The sequence below is a fragment of the Hemicordylus capensis genome, chromosome 4 (assembly GCF_027244095.1).
Source record: "Hemicordylus capensis ecotype Gifberg chromosome 4, rHemCap1.1.pri, whole genome shotgun sequence".
Lineage (NCBI taxonomy): Eukaryota > Metazoa > Chordata > Lepidosauria > Squamata > Cordylidae > Hemicordylus > Hemicordylus capensis.
This window is the reverse complement of record NC_069660.1, coordinates 172,707,086-172,720,331: the sequence shown is the minus strand read 5'-3', so window position 1 is coordinate 172,720,331 and position 13,246 is coordinate 172,707,086. Positions and strand designations below refer to the sequence as shown.

Here is a 13,246-nt window from a genome sequence, read left to right as displayed (position 1 = left end):
ACATGGGGTGCAAAAAATGGGGCTGCTAGTACTTTTATATTCAGGCAAGGGACAGTTTGCTCCGAATGAGGCTTGAATGATGGTCAGAATGGAGGATTCAATTTCAGAACCTCTTGTAGCTTTCTGTCATGAAATAAAATAGTTATCACTTTTAAACAGTGTTAGAAACTTTTAAAAAAATCATTAAAATAATAATAATAATAATAACAATAATAATAATAAAAAACTTTATTTGTTAGCCGCCCCATAACAAATTGTTCTGATTCAGTAGAAGGCAGCTTCAACAAGTGAACCAATATCCTTGAAAGTCCATGCACCATGTGATAGCACCATGTGATCACATTAAGTGCTTAATTTAATACCATGTTAAATTCCAGAGCTCTCTGCCCAGCCATTTGGGAGTAATTAATCTTTTTGAGTTTCCCATTGATCCCTATGGGGAAATTATTTGATGGGGCCCATGTTCAATTCTTGCACACGGGCCCCTTCATAGCTTGTTATGCCATGTCTTCAAGCATCCCTTTAAAAAAAACCTTGTTGCTCTTAGCATCCCTCTGGAGCCTCTGCTTGTTTTGAGCGTTAGTCCTTGGTGTCTTGTCTTCCCTCACTTTTCTTATACATTTGATTGATTGATTGATTGATTAAGTGCCATTAAGTCAGTGTCAACTCTTAGCGACCACATAGATAGATTCTTATACATTTCCTTCCCCCACCCACCCCCAGCTAATCAGCTAAGCTCTTTTAAAAAGATGACTCCCACGTTTTTTTCTCATTAGGACTGCTTGTGACTGCACTTTTAATAACTTTTGTGACTTTAATAATTTCAGGAACAATGACCAGTCTTGGGCTACTTTCCCTAGTTTATCCAGTCATGGCATCTTATGTAGCATTTCTCTGAGCTTATTAAAATCAACTTCTCTGAAATCCAACATACATGCTTGTTTAAGTTCATGCTTTTCACAAGATCAAACATTTCAGCATTACATGATCACTTCCCCCAAAGTTCCCAATATTTCAGCCTCATTGATCAACGATTCCCTGGTAAAGATAATCAACCACCTTGTTCCTTCCTCCCATCTTCTGAATGAGGAAGTTGTCAAAAAAGACATGTCAGGAATTTGCTGATGCTTGATGAAGTTTGTCTCCCAACAGAAATTAAGAAGGTGATGTCCTCAATTACTACTACCTCTCTAAAGCATCTGTAGTTTGTTTCAGGAAAGCATTATCCATGTGCTCTCCTTGGTATGATGGTGTGCTCTAGACTCCAACTATGTTTTTATTTCCTTCTCAGTTTTTACCCAGATGTTCTCCACTGGACTACCATGTTAACTCTCTTGGATTTCTGTACAGGTGTACACTTTTTCTGGTGGGAGTGGGGGAAGAATTTTTATTTCAACTAAAGATTATAACAGTGGTTCCCAGCCTGGGGACTTCAGAAGCTCCCATCACCCCCAGCTTCAATAAATTGTAGCTGGGCATGGTAGGGCTTGTTGTTCAGCAGCATCTGGAGGCTACCAGGTTGGGAACCACTGGATTACAGCATTACACATAATATAACATAGTTTAAAAAATAGGAGTGTGTGTGTGTATAACTGGGGGGGGGGGAAGAGAAAGAAAAAGATTCAAAAATATCCCTTAAGTATTGATTTTAACATGATATAAACACAACTTGCCAAAAGAAAAGGGAACTGGGGGTGAGGGGGAGGAAAACACACACCACCTTCTAAGGATGTTTCTTCAAAACACGAACAATTTATTAAAATTAGACCAGATAGCTGAAAATTCCTCTTCTTTACCAATCCGTTACCACCACCACCACCACCACCACCCCCCAGTTCAAATGCTGACAAGGAACACATATCAGTTATCCAAAGCTGCAATTCAGGAGTAAACTTTTCCTTCTAGTCCTGTATTATTACTAGGGTTGTCAGGTCCAGATGGTGCAAAAAGACAATATCCACCACCCAAAAAGTGGAAATAGAGGACACTTTTCACCAAGGTCTCCACTGCATCAAAATTGCATACGTTTAGTAGTATTGTATATGCATATTTTGGTAAAAAATGGATAATTTGAGAATAAGTGAAGCTCACCCAGGGGCGTAACTATAATAGGGCAAGGGGAGACAGTTGTCTGCAGGCCCATTGCCTTGGGGGGGCCTCCCAGAGGCAAGTCACATGACTGACTCCCCCAGCCGTGCACCTGCCCGGGCTTCCTTCAGTTGTATTCATCCTCCGAAATTGATGTGAGTGTTAAGACCTGGAGTTATCAGAACAGCATGTCTTTCTCTAGTACCACTAAATGACTTGCATGGTCCACAATTTACAAAACCTTTAAAAAATAATTTAAGATGATGTTTCTATTATCGTGTATATATATCCTATGTGCCACAATAGAGCATCATCCTAAATTATTTTTAAAGGGTGTGTATATATATATATATATGTGTGTGTGTGAAATTTTACTATGCTTTTTGTTACCATAATTCTGCCTCATTTAAGATTTCTTTACTTCATGAGCTGAGCTTCAGTGAGGGCGGGAGGGGGCATTTTAAAATCTTGTCTCTGGGCCCACTCCAACCTTGCTACGCCCCTGAGCTCACCACTGTTAAGCTGATGACCAGGTGAGCTGTATGTCTGCTGTCTAGGTGCAGGGTTCTCAAGGCCCCTGCTTCTTAACTGTACATTCGTCTTCCCCGCCCCCAGTCCTCCACTCCTCTGCTAGGCCAGCAACTTGACCTCCTGGCTCAAGGCAGGGTAGCCAGCCTCTTTGCATGCTCCCACTTGCTTGCTGTTCTCTATAGCTACAAAGACTGAGGACAGCTAGTCTTGTAGTAGCAAGCATGAATTGCCACCTTTGCTAAGCAGGGTCTACCCTGGTTTACATTTGAATGGGAGACTACATGTGTGAGCACTGTAAGATATTCCCCTAAAGGGGTGGGGCTGCTCTGGGAAGAGCACCTGTATGCAGAAAGTTCCAAGTTCCCTCTCTGGTATCTCCAAGATAGAGCTGAGAGAAACTCCCACCTGCAACCTTGGAGAAGCCACTGCCAGTCTGTGTAGACTGTGCTGAGCTAGGTGACCAATGGTCTGATTCAGTAGAAGGCAGCTGTACTGGTCTGTGACCATAATAAAGGAACTGAGTAGTTGGCAGCTTCCTATGTTCCTAAACATTTATATACCACTTTTCAACAAAAGGTTTCGCAGTGGTTTTCATAGAAAGATAAATAAGATGCTCCTCTGACCCCAAAGGGCTCATAATCTAGAAAGACATGCAAGGTAACACCAGCATCAGCCACTGGAGGGATGCTGTGCTGGGGTTGGATAGGGCCAGTTGCTCTACCCATGCTAAATAGAAGAGAGTCACCTCTTTAAAAGGTGCCTTTTTACTCAGCAGGGGTAACTGTTAATTGAGTAAAATTAATTAGCTAACTGCTAATTTCTCATTGCCAGCACCACATGAAGGAAGCAAACTGTACCTGCTGGGCCCACCTATATGTGCTCCTGCACTGTGTGGCTCTCCAAGCTGCCACTGAAGCAAAACCTCCACTCTGGTTTCCCCTCTGGGTGGATGGTCAGTAGGAAGGGGAAAGAGACCGCGTGAGAGAAGCTGCTCGTGAGAGCAAAGTGCTCAGAGCAAACAAAATGTTCCCGCTGCTCCCCAGAACTTCGGACACTACAACAAATGCAAAAGTCGTTTGGTCCCCCAAATTACCGCATGTCCTCTGTAAAAGTCCATTGTTGGCAATCCTAATTATAACCCTTTTGGTGACCTCTCCATGCACAAAGGATCCACAATTCTGATGTAATACTAGTTTAATTCCATTTGCTGAGAATGTACTCTAAGAGTACATCCTTGACAATCTTACAAATCTCTACACATTTTAGACATAGAATGCTATTTTCCCTCTCTTTATTCTTTTTGACCAAGATATACCCTTCAATTGCTTCCTTCGAATCTTGGGAGACATCCCATCAAGTCTTATATCAAGTTGCATACTTAAGAGTTCAAGCTCACCATGTTTACTTTCTATGCTCTGTGCATTAGTATATAAACTTTCAAGCCCTGGATATTGTGCTATAATTTCCCTGCATTTCCCTGCAATATAATTTCCCTGCATATTTTGTCATGGGGGTAGCACCCAAATTTCTATCTTTTAGACTTTTTATTTAAAAAAAAAAAACTTTTTTGGATTCTCTTGGACTTCTATTTCTATCCCCCCTCTTAGTCAAAAGCCCTCTTGAACGCTGTTGTTAGACTTCTTCCAGACATACTTCTCCTGTTGGATGCATGTGATGAAGTAGATTTTATTTAAGATGTTAAGGCCAGGGGTGTCGCTCTAATTGAGTGAATGGGTTCAAAGAACCCAGGCCCCCAGCTCCTGAGTGCCCCCCAGCTCCATCCCTCTTTATGTTCTTCATTATCTCCCTCACTCCAAGGGGCTGTTGTGGAGGGGGGCGGTCACAGGCCCTCTCTCTCCTAGCTATGCCCCTGGTTAAGACTATCTTGTTTTTGCTGCACCTGAATAACATGGCCAAGTCATTTATTATATTGCTTTATTGTTTAAAGCAAGTTTATGGTTTTAAGCAGCCCTTTCTTGGAGCCCACTGTGTTCCCACTCAGTTGTGGTTTTTTTAAATGTTGGCTTTTCTGAATTTAATGCTGCTCTTTGTGAATTCCGTTATTCAAGACTTTTGAATGTATTGTTGTTGTTATTTAACATATTTTGTAAGTTAAATGTAGAGATTTTAGACCCAAACACACTTCAAGGCCATGGATATTTTTTTTTTTAATTTAAGACACAGTTTGTGTTCTTGTTTGTGCGTGCACTTTGCTCCCATTAATGTTATAGATCCCCAGGAGTTGCATAATGTATAAACAGAAATGGATGTTTTGTAGGTCAGCTGGTGGAGTATAATCTTCTCCTGGAATCCCACAGTATTCGCATTGCAGCTGCGTATATTCTTGTACATTTAAATTAAAAGGTACAATAAATTCTTTAGTGAACTGCCTTAATGAAGCTGCAAAGCTCTTTGTAGTAATATAGTAGTAGTGAAGAGACAAACACTGAATCCTCAGTTTTTATCTCCATGAAAAGTGAAGATGATAACAAAATTAAAACATATTATCTTTTGTCATTTTCATTTCATTTTAAACTCTCATGGTATTCCGTGTGACAGGTGTTTTGTCTAACAGATTGACACCCTGAGCTCATAATCACATATATGTATGGGCCATTGGATTTCATCTGGAAGAGTATGTGTTTATCTGGCTCATGGATAGGGATTGTGATTTGAATAAGTAAAACTTTTCACTTTGCTTAGATGTTCTAGCTATTATCTGGCCCTTTCTCCCCTGTGAATCTGCTCATAAACAGAGTAGATCAATTAAATTCCCAAGAATCAACATTATCCACTTATTATTTAGATACTTCCTAAATGTGCACATAATTGGTTGCTGTAATGATAACACAGGTTGAGTTGCTTCCTGAGTTCCATGAATGGAGGGCACTTCTGTTTGCACAAGGCTGAGGGTGACTGTCATCAATCCCCTTTCTTAATGCCACCCCCACCCCCAGAAATCTGCTCCTGTGGTTTGGGGGACCCTCTGAAGTAGGGATGTGCAGAACGTTTCGATGTCAAAATGTTTCCACTTGAAATGGGCTGCTTCGGGTGTTTTGAGCTTGAAGCAGAACACCCTCTAAATAAAACACCTGTTTTGAGCTTGGAGCAGAACAATGTTTTGAATGGCATTTTGGGCCTGTTTTTCCTTTGCTGATTGGTTTTCTGGCTTCCGATTGGCTTGTGATGTCCTTGCTTCTTGGTTGCCTTGTTATACAAATCAAGTGTTGTCATGGGCAACAGTGCCCCCGATGGTTGGAGGGAGGCACAAGGGAATTTCAAAATGTATTCAAAGGGGCTGGGAGACAGAGAGAGCCCTTACAGAGTGCCTGTCCTGAAGAAGATGATACATCAGGAGAGGAGGTTTGATTTTGTGGTTTTCTTTTCTCAGCACTGAATATAATATTGCTGCTATAACTTTCTGGTTTTACTGAATCTCAGATTGACAAAGGCAGAACTTGGGTGCCTGCCTTCCTGGAGTTATGGTTTGTTTGGTTTGTGATATAGTGTTGTGGCAAAAATGGACAGTGGCAGCTCTGTGTGTGTGTGTGTGTGTGTGAGAGAGAGAGAGAGAGAGAGAGAGAGAGAGAGAGAGAGAGAGAGAGAGAGAGAGAGAGAGGGAGTGATCTTTCTTGGTGGTTGCTGGGATGAGCTGTATGTCTGGCCTTGAGACTAACTTGGATTTCACTCACTGCTCTGGTCTGCTCTGCAATCTGCATTGCAAGGTGTCCTTGGGCCAAAATGTGGCTGAAGTTGCTCTAGTTGTGCTAGGCTATGCTTGCTGCTAAGTAAGGGTGCTGCTGTGGCAGCTGTTGCAATGCTAGGGAGGCAAAGAGTCATAATTGTGTGAGAGAGAGCAACTTGTGCCAATCATGTTACTGCAGCACAGGCACTGTGGCTGGCAGCAGATCCTAGGTCAGTGATTCTTTTTTGGCCATTTAGACTGTGTTTGAAATGTATGTTTTGTGTTGGGAGGGACAGATTCCCTTTTACTATGTTCTTCTATTCTGCAGTGTTTTTCAGGGCAGGATTGCAAAATGCATTGCAAATTGTAATGTAAAACCTGCATGCATGCACTTTGTGAGTGCATCTTATTTTGGCCATGGGGAACAATGGGGAAACTCAAAGCACCCCATTGCTCCCCATGGGTAGCTCCTAGGGACACCAAAGTGGGTTGTGTGGTAGGGCATGATGGGTGCTACCTACCACCCATCCCACAAAAGAAATGGGCAAGTGATACATTTTTAATAAAAATTTTAACCTTTCCCCAAACCTCCATAGGATCCTATGGGAGTTTGTGGGGAAAGGTTAAACATTTGTTAAAAATTACCTGCTTGCCCATTTCTTTTGTGGGTTGGGTGGTAGGTAGAACCCATCATGCCCTACCACCCAACCCACTTTGGTGTCCCTAGGAGCTACCCATGGGGAGCAATGGGGTGTTTCAAGTTTCCCCATTGTTCCCTATGGCTGAAACACTCAAAATGTTTGAAGTTTGTTTCCTTGAAACAGCCGGCTTGACTGCTGTTTTTGATGAAACATTTTGGCTGCTTGTGTTTTGTTTTGACCTCGAAACAGAATGCAAAATCTGTTTTGCGCACATCCCCACTCTGAAGCAGGGTGGCATGTGTCACGGGGGTTGCAGAGGGGAAAGGAGATTGGTGAAAATCTGTGCAATTTGAACTGTCTTTCATTTGTAAAATATGTAGTTAAGATATAACACAATTATTTAATTTTCCTTCATTCTGACAATTGGGCATTGTATCTCACTGCTGAACTATTTACATTTGCCATATTTTCATTTTCTACCCAGAGTAGGGATTTCTTCAAGATATTCCTAAGTAGGGTCTGTTTTACTTGCAGCCATGACAGCCATTTGTGGATGGATGTTGGTTTCTATCAGAAGATATTTCTTTCCAGTGTTTGTTTCTGTTTGTTTCCCCACCCCCACCCCACCCAATTATATAGCTGCTCTACCCATTCCCTGCCCCACACACAATTAGTTATTGGGCAGATCAGCGTCCTTCATGAGACTGAAGGTAGATGTCCATGTTCTTTAACTGGTAGTAGAGCAATGCATATTTATAATTAGAGGATGGATTCTGGGCCAGTTGCAGAGACTAGGTAGTTACTAGACATAAGAAATAAAAGATCACACAGATGGATTCATGGATAAAACCTGTGCTGACTTTCCATCCTTGCCTCTGGCCCCCAGTATCAAGTCATGATATAAGTATCTGGGCAGTGATGAGGGCCAAAGATGTTTTCCCTACAATTCTTTCTTTAGAGTGGAAAGCTGAGCATCCCATAAGTTCATAAGAGGGTCATAAATTCAGCTTTAAGAGATAATAGGTTTGTATTAGCCTCCAGATTTCATTTCAAACAAGATTATTTTATAAACAGGAACCATGTGTAGCTGAATTATATAGATATATAGATATATAGATATATTTGTCCACTCTTGAAATAAATTGATGTGCAAATAAAATTTATAGGATTGGCTTCTTCAAAGAAATTCATTCTGAATAAAAACTTATATTTATAGTTTCTTGTATATATTCCAATTAAATGAATTCCCCAAATCCCATTGGATTCCAAATCTCTATACATTCTGGGACCAAAGAAATTGTTTCTCTCTGTCTTCCTTCACAGGGGCTATGTTCCCTTAAACATGTTTGGTAAATGAAGGTGTATAACCTTTTTGAAACACTTTTCTGCCAGCATAAGGCTCCTGGTTTGGGGAAGTTGTTTGCCAAAAATAATTTAGGCATGGCACCTTTCTTTAGACCCTCTCATCCCTTCAGCTGTTTAAAAAAGGCAACCAGAATAGTTAAAATGTAATACTCTGTGGAAAATGGGAAAATCAAAGACACTTTTTAGCCTACTTTCCAGTAGGCTATGAGATCATCCGGCATTCTGTATGTGTATCCATCGGTGTGTCTGTATATGTCTCTCCCCCCCCCCCACATCAACTTCACAATGCCTGGACCAATATGAACTAAATTGGGTACAGCTGTAGGGATACCTCGACGGCGTAGTTTGTGATGATGTCATCCACCCTGATTCAACATGGCGAACATGTAAACATTTGAGGTGCATGTGGGCTAACTTGTGAACCGCCTAACTGATTTGAACCAAATTTGCTACAGCTGTAGGGACACATAGGGATGCCTCAGTGGAATAGTTGGTGATGATGTCATCTACCCCAATTCAAGATGATGGATGTGTGACCATTTAAGGCACAAGTGGGCTAACATGGACCATCTAACTGGTTTTAACCAATTTGGCACCGTTGTAGTGAGTGACACATGGACACTTCAATGATATAGTTTGTAATGATGTAACCCACCCTGATTCAAGATGGTGGATGCATAGACTTTTGAGGTGCAATTAGGCTAGCTTGTGGACCGCCTAACCATTTTGAACCAAATATGGTACAGTTGTAGTGTGTGACACACAGGGACATCTCAACGGCATGGTTTGTAATGATGTCATCCAACCCAACTCAAGATGGCAGACACGTGAACATTTGCGGTGCAATTGGGCTAACTTGTGAACTGCCTAACTGATTTGAACCAAATTTGCTACAGCTGTAGGGACACATGAGGACAGCTCAAGGATGTAGTTTTCAATGATGTCATCCACTGATTCAAGATGGCGGACATGTGAACATCTGAGGTGCAAGCGAGAAACGATTTGGATCAAATTTGGTGCAGTTGTAGGGACACCTCAAATTCATAGTTTGATGATGTCATCCACCCTAATTCAAGATGGCAGACACATGAACTTTTGAGGTACATGTGGGCTAACTTGTGAACTGCCTAACCGATATGGATCAGATTTAGTCCAGTTGTAGGGATAGTGAAGAAAAGTAGGCAGATTAGTTTTTACTAGAACAACTTGTTCTTATTCACATAAACCAATATTTACCAGTAATCTTGTGTTTCTGTTTTGTTTTTTGGCAGACTTTTACCAGTAAATATCGGTTTATTCCTGAAACCAGAAGCCCTAAACATATCTTTGTTTATAAGGTCAGTCTTCATTTCCTGTTTCTGTCCTTCCCCATCTATTTACAAAATCTATTGTCTTTCAGGTAATGGAAAATACAGAGTATTCATTCTTCTTTCTCACTGGCAGCACTTTTTTAAAAAGTGAAATTTGCTAGACTGTGGGGGCCTTAATTATGGCTGGAATTTTAAACTTTCGAAATATTTTTACAACTAGAAATATTTGCATCCTGAAAACACTAAACAAGTCCAGTAAAATATTCCAACAGTATATTTTTCTGTTTCCATTTAAATGCTTTCAATTTTCATAATGGAAAGTTTGCACTGGGAAGAGAACAAATGACTAATTTAGGAAAGGTTGGGTGAGAGGACTATTTAAATATGTTCACTATATTTGACTGCTTCCAGAAAAATACAGGATAAATCTAGTATTGAAATATCAAACTTAAAGCAAGTTAGTCATGTGTTTTACATTCCAGAATATAGACTTGAAATCGATTTTACATAGTGAAATTATTCTAATAAAACTGAGATTTGAGTATATAGGCTTATTCTGTGGTGTGTGTAGCCAATTTTGAAGAACAATATGCTGTGACTTGAAGCTGAGGATTGGTGATGCTGACAAGGCATAAATGTAAACTAATCATAACAGAATAAGGGTTGATTTCTTTCATTGATTTCAATTCCCTCCAGTTGTGTTCAAGTGAGCACCTTTTCTCAAAAAGCCTTGTCTCTTTAAAAAAAAAAAGAATTTTCAGTATCCTCTTTGAATGCCATCTCAAGGCCTCTTCTTTGACAAACAAGATGGGGCTGTGCGATCATGTGTCACCACCCCATGTGTTTGCTGTCCTGTCTAAATGGCATGTGCATTTCTAGAGTCTGATGCATTTAGGGTGAAAGGAATCTGGCATGTTAATGGCTGGACATAATTTGTTGGGCACTATGCATAGGATTCTATGGATGCCTGCATCATTTATACATTACATACATGGAGGAGAGGCGGGAGCAAGGGAGACATAATCCTGCTAGCTCACCGTGTGGTGTTCACCATTTTTTCTGAATTAGAGAGTAAACTTATGAAGAATTTGCTGGTATCCTTCCTCCTTAGACATGATCCCTACTGTTGCTGAATCTTCACTATATATGTTGTCCCAATTGAAAACTACTTTTCCTCCCCTTTTGCAGCCTCCCTTTTGTGATTCTGATTGTTGCACATTATAACTGGCAACAACTTTAATCTGAGCAATTGACACTGGTCCTTCTTCGAAACATTGAGAAGTCCTGAGGAGAACCCGTTTCCACTCTGGAATGTGCACACATCATGTGAAGTCACTTATTTTAGAGGTCAAAGGCAAATTATCTTCAGCACTGATATATTACCATGCAGATAAAACTATATTGTGAGCCTTTCCTATATAAGCAATGCCTTTGCAATTGCAAATTGGAAAGATTCTATTAATTATATATATAATTTTTTTTACTGAACATTGTAGTTTTGTAATGCTGTCAATACTTTAATTATATTGTTTGACATTGGTAATCTATGTAAATTAAATTTTATTCTAGGGTGCTCCACATTTCCATGCTCTCTGTTGCTGTCAGTATTATTCCAATATAAGACTATTTTTATTGGAAAGGTGGAGGTGGTTCCTGTAATCATTTATCAGATAAATTAAAGTTAAAATATTTTTAAGGGGGAAAATTGAATGGATTTTTAACCCCTTCATTTCTAAAACTCTGTAGTGGTGCCATGTTTTCTGAAAAAAATGGATGGGTAGTTAAGCTAATTTGAAATAGCATGAGAAAGAATTAAATTGCAAATATAATGTACACTTTTTTGATAAGTAAAGAGGGCATCAGAAAGCTAGTAAACCTGAAATATCAAGGTTTCACATAACACCAAATAAAAGCTGAGATGTTCCCAAACAGTCCAGTGGAAGTAGTTAGGATGCTAGAAATAGCACGCAGCATTCCCAGTTATCCTGCTGGTGTAAACCCTTCATTTGCAATGAACTTTGCACACATGTACAGCTTGTGGATAAGGCTTTAGCCCGCTGACCACAGCTCGAGCATTTCAGCTTTTACTAATGCATATTAACTAGGGAGGAAGGCAATATGCATTCAAGGTTGCTTAAACTGAAAGAACTTCCATGTTCACTGAAGACGGATGGCAAAGATTCCATTGACTTCTCCAGAAATGACATTAGTTCCCAAAAGTTCTTTATCTGCAAGATCATGTACCTGCAGTGTTAATAGGAGGTGAATAATCTTTTGGCATTCTAATACAGGGTCCTGTCAAATTAATAACCCTTTTCAAAATGGAGAGTTTTACTACTTCAGCACAATGAGAAACTGCTAAGAGCTAGGCCTTCACATGGTCATATATGCATATATTGACAATGTGTAGATAAGTTAGTGGGAACAATGTGGAAGGTCAGCAGCCATGTCTGGATCCATCTGGTGGGGAAAGTGAAACCATCCTCATGGTTCATTCTAACTATTCTCCATAACGTTGTGCACCCCTGTACATGGTTACATGGAAGGATCTGACAGTGCAAACCAGCCCTATGCATTTTCTTCCTCAGAAGATAAGCAGAAAATATATAAAACCTTTTAAACATGTGAGTTTTCAAAAAAGATGAGAAATCTCCCTCATCTGCATTAATTTGCAAACTAAACATGCTAGTTAGTCTTTCTTAGATGTGCCAATTTCCATTGGTAGTTGACATGTCTTTATGTAACTAATTATACATGCATACCCTAACTATATTATTATTTGAAGTTTGGAATATTGAAATCGGCAAAAATGCTTGTTTTTATTTATGTAAATAGCTGCTATTCTTTCATTTTCAATATTTTTGGCTATCATCTCATAACTGTTTGTATTTTGACTTAATCGGCAATGTTCAGACATTTTGTGGTTATGTATTTGTGTAATTGTTTCTATGTAACTACTAACACTAAATTGTAAGAAAGAAACATGCTTGTTTGTTCAAAATAATATCTTTTCTGTCTAAAAATATTTTCAGTTATATGAGAAAACAAATTTATTTTTTTTAAGATTGTCATGCAAGGTCTGATTTCTCTAGTTGCTTTTTAAGAATACCTGGGGCGGGGGAGGGATTTTATCTAGTTTTCACTTGATAGACCAAAGTTGCTATTGACACTGTCTTGCAATGCTGATCAATTTTATCTCCTTTGCACTTTAAATGAATGAATGAATGAATAAGGAAAATCAAGGTGTCGATTGTATATACATTCACTGTATAGTAGAATGTATATCACTAGTCAATCTGTTCATAAAGAGGGTATTTTCCTTTGTTGCGGGGAGGGGAGTACTCAAGCAATGTATTTGCTAGTCAATTTAAAGTGTTTACATGTAATTATCTAATAAATTATTTGAATTAAGATGGATTTTATTGATGATTTGAAAGAAACAACCATTGAGAATGTCTGAGTTATACCTTTCTGTTTTTATATTGTTAATCTTTTGAATTGGTCCCTTCCAGGTTTTTTTGTGGTGTGTTTGTTGTTGTTTAAAACTGAGTTACAAGGAAGACACAAAGCATATCTTCTGCAAGATTTCTGACAGAATTACCATGTGACATTTTTCAACATCATCT

At 39.5% G+C, this 13,246-nt stretch overlaps 1 protein-coding gene across 1 annotated transcript in view; it reads left to right on the top strand.

The window, feature by feature from the left end:
* The window catches only part of PURA (purine rich element binding protein A), a 41,837-nt gene extending 28,806 nt beyond the window's left edge, over positions 1-13,031 (top strand). The window contains exons 3-4 of the transcript XR_008307112.1: positions 9,582-9,647; positions 10,809-13,031. The gene's annotated coding sequence lies outside the window, so the exon portion shown is untranslated. The remainder of the gene's footprint in view (positions 1-9,581; positions 9,648-10,808) is intronic.
* Positions 13,032-13,246: the final 215 nt, after the last annotated feature.